The following is a 16451-nucleotide window of genomic DNA, read 5'->3' on the forward strand; positions in this document are numbered from 1 at the left end:
AAGTTAAAATTCGTTGGCTGTTGCATTTTAAGAGTCAACTCATTAGTTATGCTGACCTGTTATTACTCAAGGTTTAGGGATTGACTCTGTAGAGGTCTGTAGAGGTTTTGTGTCATCTCTTAAGGACACTAACCTAGCCCAGTTCAAAATTAACAAAATCTTAGCTTTTGTTCTTTGTTTTAGGTAGTGCCTGTTATTTTTTTCCAATTATGATCAAAACATCTAAGATCTCTTTAGTTTGGATTTGGACCTGATGTAAAAAATACATACCCTTTAACTCACTGATAGAAATTATCCTTTATACTTGGTGACAGTTCCTTGTTTCTCAAACAGTGCTGAGTTGCACCTCTGCTTCAGTGTGATCAGAGCAAACTGACACTGCAATAACTGGAATTAGAGTTAAGCCAGTTTCCAGCTCTTTATCTCAATTTTGCATGCTATTTAAAACTTTAATCAATACACGATTGTGTTTTCTTTCTGTCCCATCCATTTCCTGTTAACACTGGAAGAATATTCAGGTTCATTAGAAAAACAACAAATAAAAACTGAATTTGATAGGGTTTTTCTCCCTTTCTCAAGAAATAACATCTCTTTGTTTTGTGCTTTAACTATAGATTTCGTTTGAACAAAATATCTTCAGGTAGACAAGACGAACAGCTGTCCTTTGAATGGCCCCTTCTTTAGAGACTTCAAAATAATAACCTTTTGTGTCCATTGGGAGAATACTGGAAAAACCATTTATTTATAAACTAAGCTTCCAATATTTTTTTCTTTTTTTTAATCATTGTGATACTGATTTTATTTTATTTTTTGAGATCCCTCTTCACTGAAAAGGGGTAAGACTCTTTCTCCATAACAACAGGAGTTGTTAGTTTCCTTGGAATTCTTCACTGCTTAACCAGGTGTTTGGCTGCTGTGAGTTACTGGCATATCCTCATTACATTCTGATGCTTTTTTGTTTTCACACCGACTGAAATGATCGAAATGTGATCACTGGTATATTTAAAATGCAGTAGCATTAAGTGCCTTGGAGGAAAAATGTAACCTAGAACATCTGTAGGGCTTCTTGGCAACAGTTTACTAAAAACCTGCAGAAACCTACACAGCCTAAGCAGGGGAGATGAGGAAAACTTGTGCCATTAACAAAATGGGAGTTCCAGATTTCAGAAGGTTCCCCTCCCTCTCTTCATTCCCTTCGTTTAATTTACTGTAATTTTTCAAAGTGAGTATGTGTTCATGCAGCCTTAAGTTGCCATGCCAGCTGGTTCCGAAGTTTGGCAGCAAAACACTTGGAAGTTTTTCTTCCTGTATGCCATCTTCAGTTTTGCAAAGGTTACCAGATGAATGCTCCCTAAATAATTTACTCTAATGTAAGGCTGAAAGAGGCTACGGAAGACAAGTCCATTTGTCTCTTTTATGCATTTGAATATGTAAGTGTTTTCTTCAGTATCAAGGGAGAGTTTGCAAGTGTGTGGCTTGAGCTTAGAAGGAATAAGAGCTGGTAAGAGTGCATCTTTTAACAGTGTCTTTTGGAGGGTTTATTATTATTATTATTAATTTAGTTGTTATTTGTTTTTTTAATTGCCCTGCCAAATGGTTCTTGTTACAGCAAATACTATCAGAACCCTAATAGAAAAACAGCCTTCTCTGACTTCCAGTTCATACGTAAGAGCCCCTCTAGCAAACCTCACAGCATGTAACTTGATTTCAGTCTTCAAATAAGCCGATCTTAGCTTAAAATTATCCTGGTGTTTTAAAGGAAATAGTGAAAGTCCTTTAAAATACTAAACTTGCTGAAGTGAGATACTGGAGTTTAGAAGTAAAATAAATAATATAATCAAGAACTGAAAAACATAGGGTTTTTTATAATTAACAGCTCATTTTGAGTTAATTATCTACAATTACGAAAATCTAATTGCAATTTATTCTCTACTATCTGTGGGAAGAATTGTAGGCAAGGGAATGTGCATCACTGCCAGGCATAAATGCTATAGGATGGGTAGAAATAATAGAGGAGCCCTTAATGAAAAACAAAAAGCAAATAGGAATGTGCAGCTGTGCCAGGGTATTGAAAGGTAATTGTAGTCAGAAATGAGACACAGACTTTAAAAGGCATCTTGTCATCTCCTGTAGGGATTAATTTTTTCCCTCCTTGAAAAAGGGGAAAAAAGATTCCACAAACAAATAAAATACAGAGGTTGATTTCTGGTACAGAATTTGGTCATTGTCTGTGAAAAAGGGAACTTTTATCTCAGGGATTACTACAAAGCATAGCCAAATTTTCTAACAGATGCCTGTTTCATTTTCTCTTCTGAATTATGATCATATGATCTTTTCATTATCAAAGTCAGCTAGTGTTGTCCATCTCAGCCTCTTTAGATGGTCTTGAAATGAATTTGCAGTATTTGCAAGTGTTGAATTTGTCACTTCCCTGCTGGGCGTGTTGAGGAGCTGTTGGGAAGAAATGTGTCCGTCCCTTTTCCTGCTGCAGCTGGGCCAGCATATGGGGCCTGAAGTGTCTTCAGATGCAGGATCTCCAGTTCTCTAAGGTGCAGCAGTCAGAGCAGGTTTTATGGAGGATGGTTTTCAGTAGCTTGTAGTGCTCCTAACTGAGCCCACAGCCAGTTTTCAGCTATAGAGATAGTAACTTGTACAGTTAATGGCAAGTTGTCTGCCTGTATAATTTCTTTTCAAATCTGCCCCAGTGTGCAAGATGCTTTAAAATATTCAAAATAAAAACATAACCTGATGCATTTGTTTAGCATAAAACAGCCTTTTACAAAGCGCTTTCCATCTCCCAGACGCAGATGCTTGGTACATGCTCAAGTACCCACTCCATGCGTATTCAGTAGGATCAATACACCCGGCACCTGCTTTTGTGTGTGCTCCTGATGTCTGCATCTGGGAGAGGAATTTCAAAACAATCCACTCTGTTCACCTTTATTTCATCTCAACGATGGATCTGAATGTCATGGAAATCAGCCCTTTTTAATAGCACTGACTAGAGAAGATGCAGTTTGCTACTTTGCAACCCCCCCTTCCTAGAGTTGTGCTTTGTGCCTAAATCCTAATGTACAAGATGCCCTGCTTTTTGCCCTGCTGTACGGCTCTGCCAGTACAGCTTTCTACTGGCCTTCTCTCTAACCTGCGTCTTTTCCTGAGATTTCACACAACAGTGCCACTGCACCTTGACATTGACCTGTGCAAAACATTATAAATAGGAATACAGCAGCTATCAGATGGCTTTAGTTATCTGCAGGCACTCTTTCAATGCGTGCTACCTGGTTAAAGGATTTCTTTCCTGGAGTATTAAAGATTTGCAAGTGGAATTTGCCACCTTTAATTCTGTTGAAGGCTTTTTTATGTTCATGTGCTTCATTCTGTATCACCCGCATGTATTTTCTTTCCAGTTTGTATTTTTAGTTAGTTGAAAATATCAAATGCAGAATTCAGCAGTACTTTCCCCCACTATTTGAATGCACATTGCTATGGTGATAGTTCCAGGAGGGAATGCTGTCAGGGGTCTTTTAAAAGATTTTTATGTTTATGGTGTAACTATTTTTATTATCTTGTGATAGAAGGTGACAATTATCTCTTGCTCCTTGTTTAATGCTTTGTTATGAACTCGATTTTTTCTGAGGCTTGTTAGACATGCAGACATCTTTCTATGGTGATGTGCAACCGTACTTCAGTGTTTTTGTCCAAATATCCAATGCAATTAAATAGACAGAGGAACGCAGACTCGCAGCTCCCCCTGCTGTCCCAGGCATATCCAGGTTTGTTCACACAATACCCCCCTCCAACTAATTAAAGAAGTAAAATAAAAATCTCATGCAATCACATGGCTTTGTCACCTCTGACCTGACTTGCACCATCCCCATTACTCCTGTGTTTGAAGGGAGTTGATAATTAACAACCAGTGGCAATGGTAGCACCCATTCGGTTTCCTATTTGGAATGTTATTGTCAGTTCTTCATGTCAGTGTGTGTCACCTCCTGTTACTCTTGTCCTGAGTAGCTGGAGGGGAAACCGTCACCAGTGCCGTAAGTGGCCTCCCAGGCTTCTGTTCATCTGTGAGATATCCTTGGTCTGTTTAGTACTTGGCCAACTTTTAGGAATGTGTTGAATACAGTTTGCTGGGATTTTTATTTTTCATCTCTTTGCTGTTTTGGCAGACTGGCACATTAAATCGGTCTGAAATCAACTGTGCTTACAAATGGCCCATAAAATCTGTGTAGCTGGAAGCCACTTACCCACTTGTTAGTGCTCCTTTTAACACCCAAGTTACTTTCTTGTTCCAGATAATTTTACATTGAAGTTTGTATCATTTTTAGATAGGATATTTGTGGAGCGAACACTTGTTTGGCCAGTAAAAAAAGTGCTTGCAGAACTGCCAGTAGCGCAAATGCTGAATTAGGTGCAGATAATGAGTTTTTCTTTCTCTCGTGGTGTTGTCTGGCTATATATAGGCACCGCATCCCTCCAACAGATGGCTGCCAGGGTCTGTCGTGACGTTAACAGGAGAATGTAGTTGGAGTGAGGTGTACATTTTTGCTTCTTTAGTGCCACGTGCAGACTCTGAAGGTAGTAGGTTCTCATGATCACATATGCTGCACACAGCAGTATTACATCATTCCCATTACGGTCCAAAGTAACCTTCAGCAGGAAGCCTACTGATAGACGAGGTATACGGTGTAAGCAGGAGATACCATAAGTAACCTCCATAGGCAGATGGAGCCAGCTTGTAGGTGAGGTCTTCAGAAAGCATGGGAACTTTGGTGTTAGAGCACTGCTAAGCGTAGGATAGCAGTCAGTGAATAAAACTCAAGTGCTTTGGTATTTTCACAAAAAGTTGCATTTCTTGCCAGTTTTGTGCATAGGTAAGGTTCTGCAAAATCACATATCAGAACTGAAAATGCTCAGAGATTCTTTTTCTTTGGGTTGAAATATTTAAAATTCATGCATCTCCTGAAGGAGTTTGTTCCTTGCCAACACTTGCAGACAGTGAGAGACATTTTTGCAAGTCATTTGCAGATGCCTCCTTTACAGGAAAATGTAGACACTGTTAGTTTACTGCCTGAATTGAATTTTGAAAACCTGAACTCTATTTTTGTAAATTGGAGTGGATTACTTTTTCAGACAGATCGTTTTGTTACTTTTTATTTTCATATGTAATCCTGGATGAAGAGAAATTGATGTTTAATCTAGATATTCGTATGTCCCAGAAATCTGTGAGTTGGAAAAGTTAAGAAAAATCTGATAAAACAAAATGTTCTGGAAGGTAGTTTTAAATTAAGAGATTTTAAACCCACCCTCTCAACTTTCACGCCATTTAAAAGCTTGTATCAGTACTGATGAGGCAAGACTAAGAACAAAAGCTATTGGCATTACAAAGTTAAGCAAGAAATCCTCTGTACCCTGCTGTTCTGGCCATGATCACAGCTGCACTAAGCTAAAACCCACTTCCACACCCTGCGGTGACCTTGGCTGCACTTCAGCGCACAGAGAATTGAAGCAAAAGGCAAACTCCAGTAAATATTAGATTCTGCCACTTGCAGATGTACAGGCTACATATAAAGATAAGGGCACGCTCTCCAGCTCTCACTTTCTCAGAAGTGGACTTTGGTGTTTGCCACTGAAGTATTCTGACATAAAACTTCCCAGACCCTACTGGTGTGCTGATCTGAACTCTGTGGCTTTGCATGGGTGCTGAGGCTTTGCAGAACTACCCATTATCTTTATAACAGTGCTAATTTTTGAGAGCCATGCAGAGAAAATTTTAGATTCAGCCCAGCTGATTTGTTCTTCACACTGCTCCTGTGGTGAAGAGGATTGATTTTTGTGTTTCTTTTGATATTTGGCTTCCTTTCCTCTGGTACTCAATGTTTCAGGCCTTAATCCCTTAACCTTGAATCTGAGCATCAAGGCTTCAGGAGGGATCAGGCCTTTTGATGGAGAGAGAATGTCTTTTGTTGTACCAAATGGTAGGGAGTGGTATACGGCAAGAAAGCTCTCCAGACGGTATGTATTTTGCTGTTGTGTTGAAAGACTGTAAACAGAGGGTGGGTTTAGTGGGGATTATAAATAATCTAGAGGAAGGTGGGGTATTAGATGCAATGGAAAAGAGTTAATGACTTTTTCTTTAACATTTCACCAATAACCAGTCTATCATGACAGATGTGTACTGGGTTGCCAAATGCTATAGTCTGATTTGGGTAACGGTTCAAAGCTCAGCGTGTCATGGAAATGGCAGTGTGGTCCCTGATGGAGCAGGGGAAAAAAAGCTTTTCAGCTTCTCAAAGGGCAGTATTTGTGGAAGCAGATGCTTGCTTGCCCTACCCAGCATAAAGAACAGTTCTGCGGGCAGTCGGGAGAGTTCATACTGCTGGATTTTTATAGGATCATTAATTATATGTTATAAGGCAGCTAAGCATGGCATTCCTAACTCGATGAATTCCATTATGAATGGCCTTTTCATATTCTTCATCTCATTATATTAAATGCATGTGACCTGAAGTTTAGCTAAAGTTATTGTTCGGGTTAACTTTCATTTAGTGGTTGCCCTAATTTTAGAAACAGTATGATCTTTAGATTTTATAGAGAGACGGGGTTTTTTCATGCATGTTTTTGCAGCACTATTTTAAATAATTTCTTTTGGAACTAGGTAGAAACCTCTGTGAGGTGGCAGGGAAAGGATTTAGTCACTCCTTGATTTGCCTGGAGATCTCTGTACCCATGTCCCTGGGTGACAACATCCAGTTACACGGATTTGGCTATCATCTCCCTGCCAATAACTCTTAAAGCCTCTGCTCTGTTCCGTCTAGTCTTGCATATCTGAGTGCCTCCCTGACACATAATCCCGGTTGTTTTGCCTTCAGATCATTCCTAATCTGGCCAAAACAGAACTCCTTACTTCTGCTGCTGAATCTCTCTTCACTTCTGATTTTGATAACACCACATCCTCCCTGTCACTCAGACTCATAACCTGGGGATCTCTCTCCTCTGTACACATCTCGTCTACTGACAGCTACTGCAGCTTCCTTCTCCTTTGCAGTGAAGACATGCCTTCAGTGTGTCAACAGTTAAAACAGGACCCTTTAATCTAATCCTTCATCTTGCACCTTAACTAATGTATTCTTTGACTGCTTAATGTTCATTCTCCTCCCCCAAAATAATTTTTCCAAATGGGTATCTTGGCTACTTATTCAGATCTTGCCACTGTTGCTTCTCCCAGACCCTCCTTGGAGGCTTGTCTACAGTATCAATCTGTAGGGCTCTGCAGAAAGTCACAAAGTTGTTCTTACTTTGTTTCTTATTTTGTTTTCTCTAGCACCTTTAGTCCTCCAGTTACCTGGGACCCAGTGCTATGCTGGGCTCTGCATGAACTTTCAGCCCTGTGCTCCTACCACATTCCCTAGTTCTTTCTGACTTTTGCAACCGCTGAGTCATATCATGGTGACTTCTGCCTCTGTTCTGTCCTGATCATGTCTTCCTTGTTTCACCTTTTACCTATTTGAGCCTTTTTTAAAACTATTTTTCTGAGAATTTTTTCGAGTTTGAGTGTTTTTTTTCCTCACCACCCTCAATCCTAATTTGATGAGTTTCAAACTAATGCCTCTCTTCTGACTGACCACAGGGATGTTTTCTGCCTGGTAAAGCCTACCTAAAACACAAATCATACGCAAAAAATATTACCAGTGACCTAGGGAGAGATCTCAACTGCACTGGAAACCGCAACAAACTGCAACAACTCAACTGCAGTGACAAATCATCAGCTCTTCCATGTTGAGGAGTTTACGCATGCCTTCTAGCACACAAGAGTTTGAAATAAGACAATAAGCAAGCATCTCACTATGTCAGTAGTGCCAGGCTTCATCTCTTTGTGTAACTGCACAACTTCTGTTTGATTGATGCATAGTTAATCCCTTTTTCTTTTTAACTTTGTGCTCCCTTAACCTCCATCTACATCTTGCATACTTTTTGAGAAAACCATACCTCTGAGAGGTGGGCTGAATTTACATGCTGGCTGTACTCAGTAGGACTGAGGTGGTTTGGCAACGCAAATAACGCAAGCCTCTAAACCCATGTCACAGTGTCAAAGTGGCACTGGTGACAACAGTGTTGGACAGACATTTCCAAACAGGTTATAACCGACTCCATCCCTGGCGGTGTTCAAGGCCAGGTTGGATGAAGCCTTGTGTGGGATGGTTTAGTGTGAGGTGTCCCTGTCCATGACAGGGGGGTTGGAACTAGATGATCTTGAGGTCCTTTCCAACCCTAACTATTCTATGATTCTATGACTGGTGCAGAAGTAGATTCCCAGGGCCTAATCAGTAGATCTATGATGGGAAGAATTGCTTATATATGGACTAACAAAAGTACATGGTGTATTTGTCACATTCAGTGTCTGGGACAGGTAACTGGTAGGACAGGATCTGGACAGAGCCCACACCTCCCCTGCATACAGCCTCATGCCAGGATTGCTTCCCTTTGTAGCTTCCCTTGATGCTGGATATCAGAGCATCTCAATATGTATCTCACTGATACGTGACCCTTAGTGAGCAGTTTTCTGTCTAGTTTCAGTTCTATCTCTTTATTTCCTGAATATAAGAGTACCAAAATGTGTTAAAACTGTTCCATAAACATCCTGGTTGAGTCAATAGTCAGTGATGCGGTCACATTCATGTAAAATCCAAGCAGTGAAAGGAAATCTTTAGTGTGTTGTGTTTTGTGGGGCCCAGGCCCTGGTTTTCAGAGTTGTATGCCATCAGTTAGGCATCTAAATCTGTATTGCACTTGCCATAAATACCTGATTTTTCAGTCAGTAGCCATCAAACATGCTCTGTGAAATATGTAATTTCACTGGATTTAAGGCAGTTGAAGTGGCCAGAAGTGATATTTTAAATCTTTATCAAGAGCTACTTTGTCAAATCTGCATCTGGGTATGGTAATCCACTAAACTGAGTAAAGTCCAAAGTCTAACTTCTTTATTTACTTCTTTTTGGGCTGTAAGATTATTTTTTTTATATTATCATTTTTTAAGCAGATCAATAAACAATCTCAGTGTTTTCATTTTACTAAGCAATATAATAAACATGAGTACTAGTGTAGTTGTAAATCATTAATATACTCCTTAATCATAGATTGACTATGTCCTACAGATATGATTTAATCATGGAAAAAAGGCTGAGGAAGTCTGAAGATGTATGAGGAGGGGTGTTTCCGACAGAAGAGGAGTAGTGTATGACTCCATTTTAAAAGACCCTAGTAAGTGAGCATTTAGGATGCCATGTGTGTTTATAGTTGCAGACCTGGCTCTATTCTAGCATGTCATTGGTTTAGATCACTATAAATCAAGAATCACTATAAAATTCCACTTCAGGTTTGTAGTGTGGGGAGCCAGTGTGGTGTGAGGTGTCATGTTGGTATCACATGTCTTGTACCTGGACTTAGCCTGTGCCAATACACTGAGCCTTTGATGTCTTTTTTGGAATAAGAAAAGCATTAGTCTCCAGATTCACTAGCCCCAGGATGTGTAAGTCTTTGACAGAAACATGCCTATGTAACCCTAAAAGCTAATAGCAATCTGTGCTTAACGTAAGAGGACAGCATTTTCATGGGAAAAGATGGGTCCTGTAAGGGTGCTCCCATATTGGTTTCAGTAATCATTATACAAATCAGATTCAGGAGCAGCAGCCTCAGAAAAACAGAACAGAAAAAACCTGTAATTGTGTTTATTGTGAATCATAGAATAGTTAGGGTTGGAAAGGACCTTAAGATCATCCAGTTCCAGCCGCCCTGCCATAGGCAGGGACACCTCACACTAAACCATGTCACCCAAGGCTTCATCCAACCTGGCCTTGAACACTGCCAGGGACGGAGCATTCACAACCTCCCTGGGCAACCCATTCCAGTGCCTCACCACCCTAACAGGAAAGAATTTCCTCCTTATATCCGATCTAAACTTCCCCTGTTTAAGTTTTAACCCGTTACCCCTTGTCCTGTCACTACAGTCCCTGGTGAAGCGTCCGTCTCCAGCATCCTTGTAGGCCCGCTTCAGATACTGGAAGGCTGCTATGTGGTCCCCACGCAGCCTTCTCTTCTCCAGGCTGAACAGCCCCAACTTCCTCAGCCTGTCTTCATACGGGAGGTGCTCCAGTCCCCTGATCATCCTCGTGGCCTCCTCTGGACTTGTTCCAACAGTTCCATGCCCTTTTTATGTTGAGGACACCAGAACTGCACACAATACTCCATGTGAGGTCTCAGGAGAGCAGAGTAGAGGGGCAGGATCACCTCCTTCGACCTGCTGGTCACGGTCCTTTTGATGCAGCCCAGGATATGGTTGGTTTCTGGGCTGCAAGTGCTCACTGAAGCCGGCTCTTGTTAAGTTTCTCATTGACCAACATCCCCAAGTCCTTCTCCACAGGGCCGCTCTGAATCTCCTGGAATTTGATGTGTTTATGAAAACTGCCCTGATATCAGGGGAGCTGTCAGTGACCTAGAAAGTCATCTAAGGATCCTTGTGTGTATTTGCCCAGGTCAGTGGTTGTTAATTTTCATTGCTATCAGTGTGAGACATTTGTAACTTTATGTTCCTCTGTTTCCCCACTTAGAAAGCAGGGATGATAATTTATCCTGAGTATTGAAAGTTAGCACCTACCAAGTGCAATTTTGTCAGTGAACAGAAGCAGCTGTAGACTGTATGTCTTTTATAACTCTTCTGTCCACATATAGGTACTACAGGATCCTCCAAAACTCTTAATTGTCCGTGCGTATGTAACTTCATAATACCTGCACACAAGAGTGCAATCTTAAGTATCTTTTGCTCAATTAGACATCTCTTCAAAATGCCTTCTTAGTAGGGCATACAGGAAACCCTGAGAGTACCTACTTTCCAGCTCTTACTGTGTCCCTCCTTTGCTACATTGCCATTTATCTTAGCAAATGACTGCTCCATGATGTGATCCATGATCAGAAAAAGCAATTGCTGCTCATTTACTGAAAGCTTCTGTTGTCAACACCTATCATCCTGTCTGGAAACACCTATGGAGGAGAGAGCGCTTCTGTACCAGGAGTCTCAGTGAAGGAGAACATAAGGACTCCTGTACCAAGCAGGTTACCTGCAGACTCGGAATGATCCCTGCAGCAGCAGTTCATCTACAGCCTTTTTTGCAGTGCAGCCCAATGCTGTGAAGTGTTTTGTCCTGGCTGAGTCAAGTTGAGAAGGGATGATGCATTGTTCTTCTATGCCTTTATCACAACCAAATTGGAATCTAATTTGGGGGATGTTTGTTCAGGAGATAGCTTGCATATGGCATTTCGATGGGCACCTTGTGAATGTGGTTGGCTCTCAGCCAAACAGTAGTGATGCTGAATAAGGCACTGAGACAGGCATTCACTTTGCTGACGAGCATGTGATTCTCCTTTTGAAGGAGAGGGTGATGCAGCTTGATCTACTGGGGAAGTTTGGATTTAGTTCAAAAACTTTGTTTGTCCTAAACAGGATTTTGCATCATTCCTTATGGTACTTCCACTGGTGACAGCTAGGCAGGCTTTTCAGATATACAGACGCTGTTTTGAAGGATTGTTTTTATACCTATGACTTGACATTTACATGACTTTCTTTTGTGAAGGCTGACAGCACTGCTTGCTGGAACGACAGCTGCTCTGCTCTGCTCTATAAGAAAGGCCAAACACACAATCACAGCATTTTGTCCTGCTGTAGCTTTGCCAGTCTGTTTTCTGTGGCCATTTTCCTATGATTGTCTGAAAACCTTTATGTTAGAATTTTCTTTGGATTCAGAAAAGAGGGGAGAAAAATAATCGAAGCTCATTTTGCTGTTTATTAGGAAAACTAGGATATGTGGGCAAGATTCTGGTGGGGAGCTGAAATACAGCTAACTTAAAGCAGAATGAGGACAGGGCTTCAAAGGCAAGAATATAATTTTAGGTGGAATTTAGCTTAGTACTTGCTACAAATGGACCTCTAACTGTGTATATTAAGTGAAGTCCTGACTTCATTGAAGATAAAGGCAGTATTCTGATTGATTCAATGAGGCCAAGGTTTCACCTCTGGCTGGTGTGATCTAATAGGTCATTGCTAATTAAGAGCATACGTGGCCTCAATTCTTGCTGGGGAATGAAATGTCTGAGCACCAGTCACTGAGGGAATGGGGAAGGAACTGGTCTCTGAAAGAATGGTCTAGAGAAGCCATGCTATGGATTACTGTACCCTGGTGCAGCTTGATATATGGAAAACTTTTTACCAATGCAACTCCTCCGAGATGAGAGAAAAGTAAACCTAATGCAGCAGGTCCAGGAGAGACAGTTCAACAGGGGAAAAAAAAAGCCAATAGAGAAACCTGATACAGGCACAGGTATTGCTGGATTTGAGGTCGCTGAGCCTGAAAAGGACTGTGAGAGATGAAAGCTCTGCATCACTCCCCAGCAATATACTGTGTGCACAATAACATGTAGATTGTAGGTAATCACTGTCTATTTTCTGTGATGAAAAATCCTTTTGTTACAAGCAGATTTGATAATACTTATATTTCAGTTCCAGGATGCTCACTGGCTGCTGAGGTGCTCCCACACCTGTCCCTGCCCTCCTGCCTTTTGCCTAGAAAATGCATGAGAAAGGAGATGGACTCAGTCCTGAAGATTATGGACCTGGAGTGAGTCCAGAGGCAGGCCACAAACATGACCTCAGAGCTGAAACACCTCTCCTGTCGGGAAAGGCTGAGAGAGTTGGGGTTGTTCAGGTCAGGCTGCTCGGGGCTCGGAACAACCTGGTCTAATGGAAGGTGTCCCTGCTCAGTGCTGGGCAGCTGGATTAGATGACCTTTAAAGGTGCCCTCCAACCCAGACTATTCTGTGAGTCTATGTTCGTGAAATTATAAGTGATCATTCGGTCTAGCAAGGAAAGCATCTGTTTCTTATTATCATGCACTGGATCCCGGCAGTGTCATTAACATGCTGATGCATCTAACATAAGTCTCAAAATGCCAGGTTTCATAATTGGCCCATGAAATCTCACTTTAGGCTTGAATCTGGCCTTCAAGGTCTGTATTAGAATAGGGTTTTTTTTTTTTCCTGCTTTGTAAAGGAGGAGAAAATGTTGAGCTCAGATTTTTTTCATTCAAGCACTGTATGTTTCAGTGTGATAGGCTTTAGTTTTTTAACAGTATGTTTTAAGGTGATTAATCTGCTGATGTGAACAGACTGGTTTTCCTGCAGGGAATGGAAGGGCAATGGCATTCAGGGATGAGAGATTGCCCAGAAGTTCATGGTGTGCTTCTCCTCCTCACCTGCAATTCTTGCCTCTCTTCCAGCTCTACTCAGCCATCCTGTGTATTTGCATAGCCTACATAAAGCAGTAGTGAGTGGAGCAATCTCCCTCCTCTGTCCCAGAGCTGCTCTGCTGGCTTGTACATCTGGATGTGTTTTTCCCCAGCTCCATTGGAAAGAAAGGGCAAGCTGTGTCCCCTATGAGGAGGACTCCAGGTTGCAGGTTGAGATGTGCTAACAAGGGTTGTGGGCTCTACCTCTTGTCAGGGTTTTCCTCATAATTAGCTCTCAGCAGACACACGTGGTGCATGCACCAATTTCAGGTGTCTCTCAGTGAGTTGAGTGTTTGGGGTAGGTTCTGATTGTCTTCCACTTCTGCTGACCTGCCTGCTGTCCAGGAGTCCTGCTCCTTTACTGCATCAGTTTCTTATGATCTTTGCTTTGTGGATTAGGATAATCACACTGCCCTACCTGACACATTGTTGGAAAAAACCCACTTGAAATATCTGAGGCCCTTGGAAGTAGGAGCTTACATGGAGTAACACAGTACACTTGAGTGGACTGAAAAAGTTGTTATGCAGGAGACCACTGTTGTTGCTTCTTAGATCCATGCATCCAGAGTCTATAGTCCTTCGTTTCCATTCACAAGATATTTTTCTATTTGCCATGGAGGCAGCCAGCTTCACAAACAGTCCCAGTTTGGAACTGGTGGTTTTCAATAGTGTGCCTTGGTAACTTGATTTAAACTGATCCAAAGTTGGACCCCTGCTGAAAACGAGATCCCATGATACACTGATGCCGCCTTCTTTGTCCCAGTACTTCTGATGCTGCTGCTTTATACTGAGCTGACTCCGGAAGCTGATCTGGCTGAACATTCTCCCAGCCAAAGTGTGGGGCGGGAGGAGAAGCAATTTTCAGCCTGTTTGTCAAACTGCATCTGAAATGGCAATTCATGTTCCAGCTACAAAAACGTATTGCTTGGGTTGTCTACTTATCACCAGTTTTGCATCATTAAGTGTTATGCATTCTTGGCCTGATATAATTGCAGCAGATTGCACACATGAACTGTTAATTATTTTATTTTTAAAACAGAAATTGCAGAACAGGAAAATAACATTCCAACATGTTTGCTTTTGGAGCTAACCCACCATGGCAATCTGTTAGTTTGATAATGGTTAAACTCTTAAACCCTTGCCTCAACAGGGTGCAGTAGGGTACCATTAAGGCAGCCATCTGTTGAACATATATACTGGAGGCATGAATTGCCTCGTGGTTTGGGTTTCTGACTAGTTATAATGTATTCATGTTTTGTGGATGCCACTGATCTAACACTGGAAAATGCATGGAAAGATCAGAGTTCAGTGAAAGGTGAGTATCCAAATTTGGGATCGATGCCTGAGATCCCACGGAGCAGGGAAGAAATGAAACCTCGTGGGTGTACACATGCTGATAGTAAATGCTGCTCTCTGGCAAGAGTCTCAGCTGCTTGAGTTGCTTAGCGATTCAATAGATCTGTAAAACTCCATTTGCAGACCAAGGCTACCATTATGTTGGATTGATTCATCAGGATGAGCAGCTAAAACAAGTTAAATTCTATCAGAGTTTTCCTGCATGAATTTAAAAATGAATTTAGTTGGTTCTAAATGGACATTTGTTTTAGTATCTTGAAGAACTGACTTTCCTCTATTAAAGCAGAATAATGTATCTATATGGTGCCCTAACTTGAACAGTACATAAAGATTAGTAAATAAGACCCCATTAAAAATACTTATAATGTAAGTAACATGGGTCCCAGTAGCCTTTCTAATGTCCATTAATGCTTATTCTGAGGATCAGAGCTCATTTTACTGAGCCATTTAGTCAAACCGTGTGATTATTTAGAAAGTTAATTCATGCATACTAAAATCTAGCTTAAGTAATGCAGAGGGTAGGAGGTAAAACTCTATGGAGACGATAGTCCTTTTTGTTATTTAATGATCAGCCATAATTAACTTGCAAATTTGAAATAATTAGAACAAATTAAAGGTATTTAACTTTGCCTCCCTAAAGAAAAATTCAAATTGCACCAAATGCAGCTTTAAATTATTCAAGTCTCAGAGGTCTGTGCTGGGTTTTTTTACAATGCCTTTTCTATGATGAGAATACCAATCTGCTTTTTGTCAGAAAGCATCCTATCAAGTAATTGTTCTTTGTGTCTAATAAATGACAGCTATTCTTCTTTGTAAAAGTATTTCAGTCTCTGAAGACTACATCAGCATTTCCATGGCATTTTAATTCAATAAAACAAAAGGTTAATGTTTTTCTACTTTTTAAGGAATGCAAATACTAGCAGTATTCAATGGGTCCTGAATGACATTTAAAATTTGCCATTCACGCTCAGCGGGAATATCGCGATATGAGGCACAGACAAAACGGAAAAAAAAGCATTCAAGGTGTGTTTTGCTTTGTTGGTGATGTACTTGGATATTCATAAGGAAGCAGCAGTGATGAGACTGGCCATGCTACTCTGCAACTTCTGCCTTAGTATGTAGGCTAGGTAGGTTAATAAGGTCTTTATTCAGACAGTCTCCTCTGTTGTGTAGTTCCAGGGAATAGCATGAAGATTAATCAGATATCATGGTGCCTTGCAGGAAGTCCTACAAACTATGCTGCATTTGAGTGATACAATGGGTTGCTGAATTTGAAAATAAAGAAGGAACTGTTTTGTCACTTAATCTGTCTAGCTATGCGTAACTGATCCCTTTGGACCATATGTTAGTTTTAAATTTTCAAGATGGCAGTAGTCACATCACTTATCTTACTGATTATTCCACAGGTGAATGAGTAACTATCTTCTGAAATAGACACACAAAACCCCCCTTACGTTTTCTTTGTTTAATTTTGGTACATCGTTAATTGCTGATTTTTTGTGTCTCCATTATCCGTTTCTCTCCTTGGTATGCATATTTCTCAGATTAGGTGTTTGTTGAGGCTGTTATTAATTTTTTTAGTGATCTGTAAGTGCAAATACACTTGTTTTTGTTATTTCTTCATAAATTACCTTCTGTAATTTCTTCTTAGTGTCTGTTCCTCTTTGAATTGTCTCTGCCTTAGTGTCATTTAAACCAGAACTCAGTATTCTGCACCGTGTAAAAGGTATCGCAGCGAATAAGTGGAATAATCGC

General features: G+C 40.8%; 1 protein-coding gene across 6 annotated transcripts in view; it reads left to right on the forward strand.

The window, feature by feature from the left end:
* Positions 1–16451, forward strand: part of KIAA1328 (KIAA1328 ortholog) — a 179910-nt gene that overhangs the window by 117988 nt on the left and 45471 nt on the right. The window lies entirely within an intron of this gene.

The sequence above is a fragment of the Lathamus discolor genome, chromosome Z (genome assembly GCF_037157495.1).
Source record: "Lathamus discolor isolate bLatDis1 chromosome Z, bLatDis1.hap1, whole genome shotgun sequence".
Lineage (NCBI taxonomy): Eukaryota > Metazoa > Chordata > Aves > Psittaciformes > Psittacidae > Lathamus > Lathamus discolor.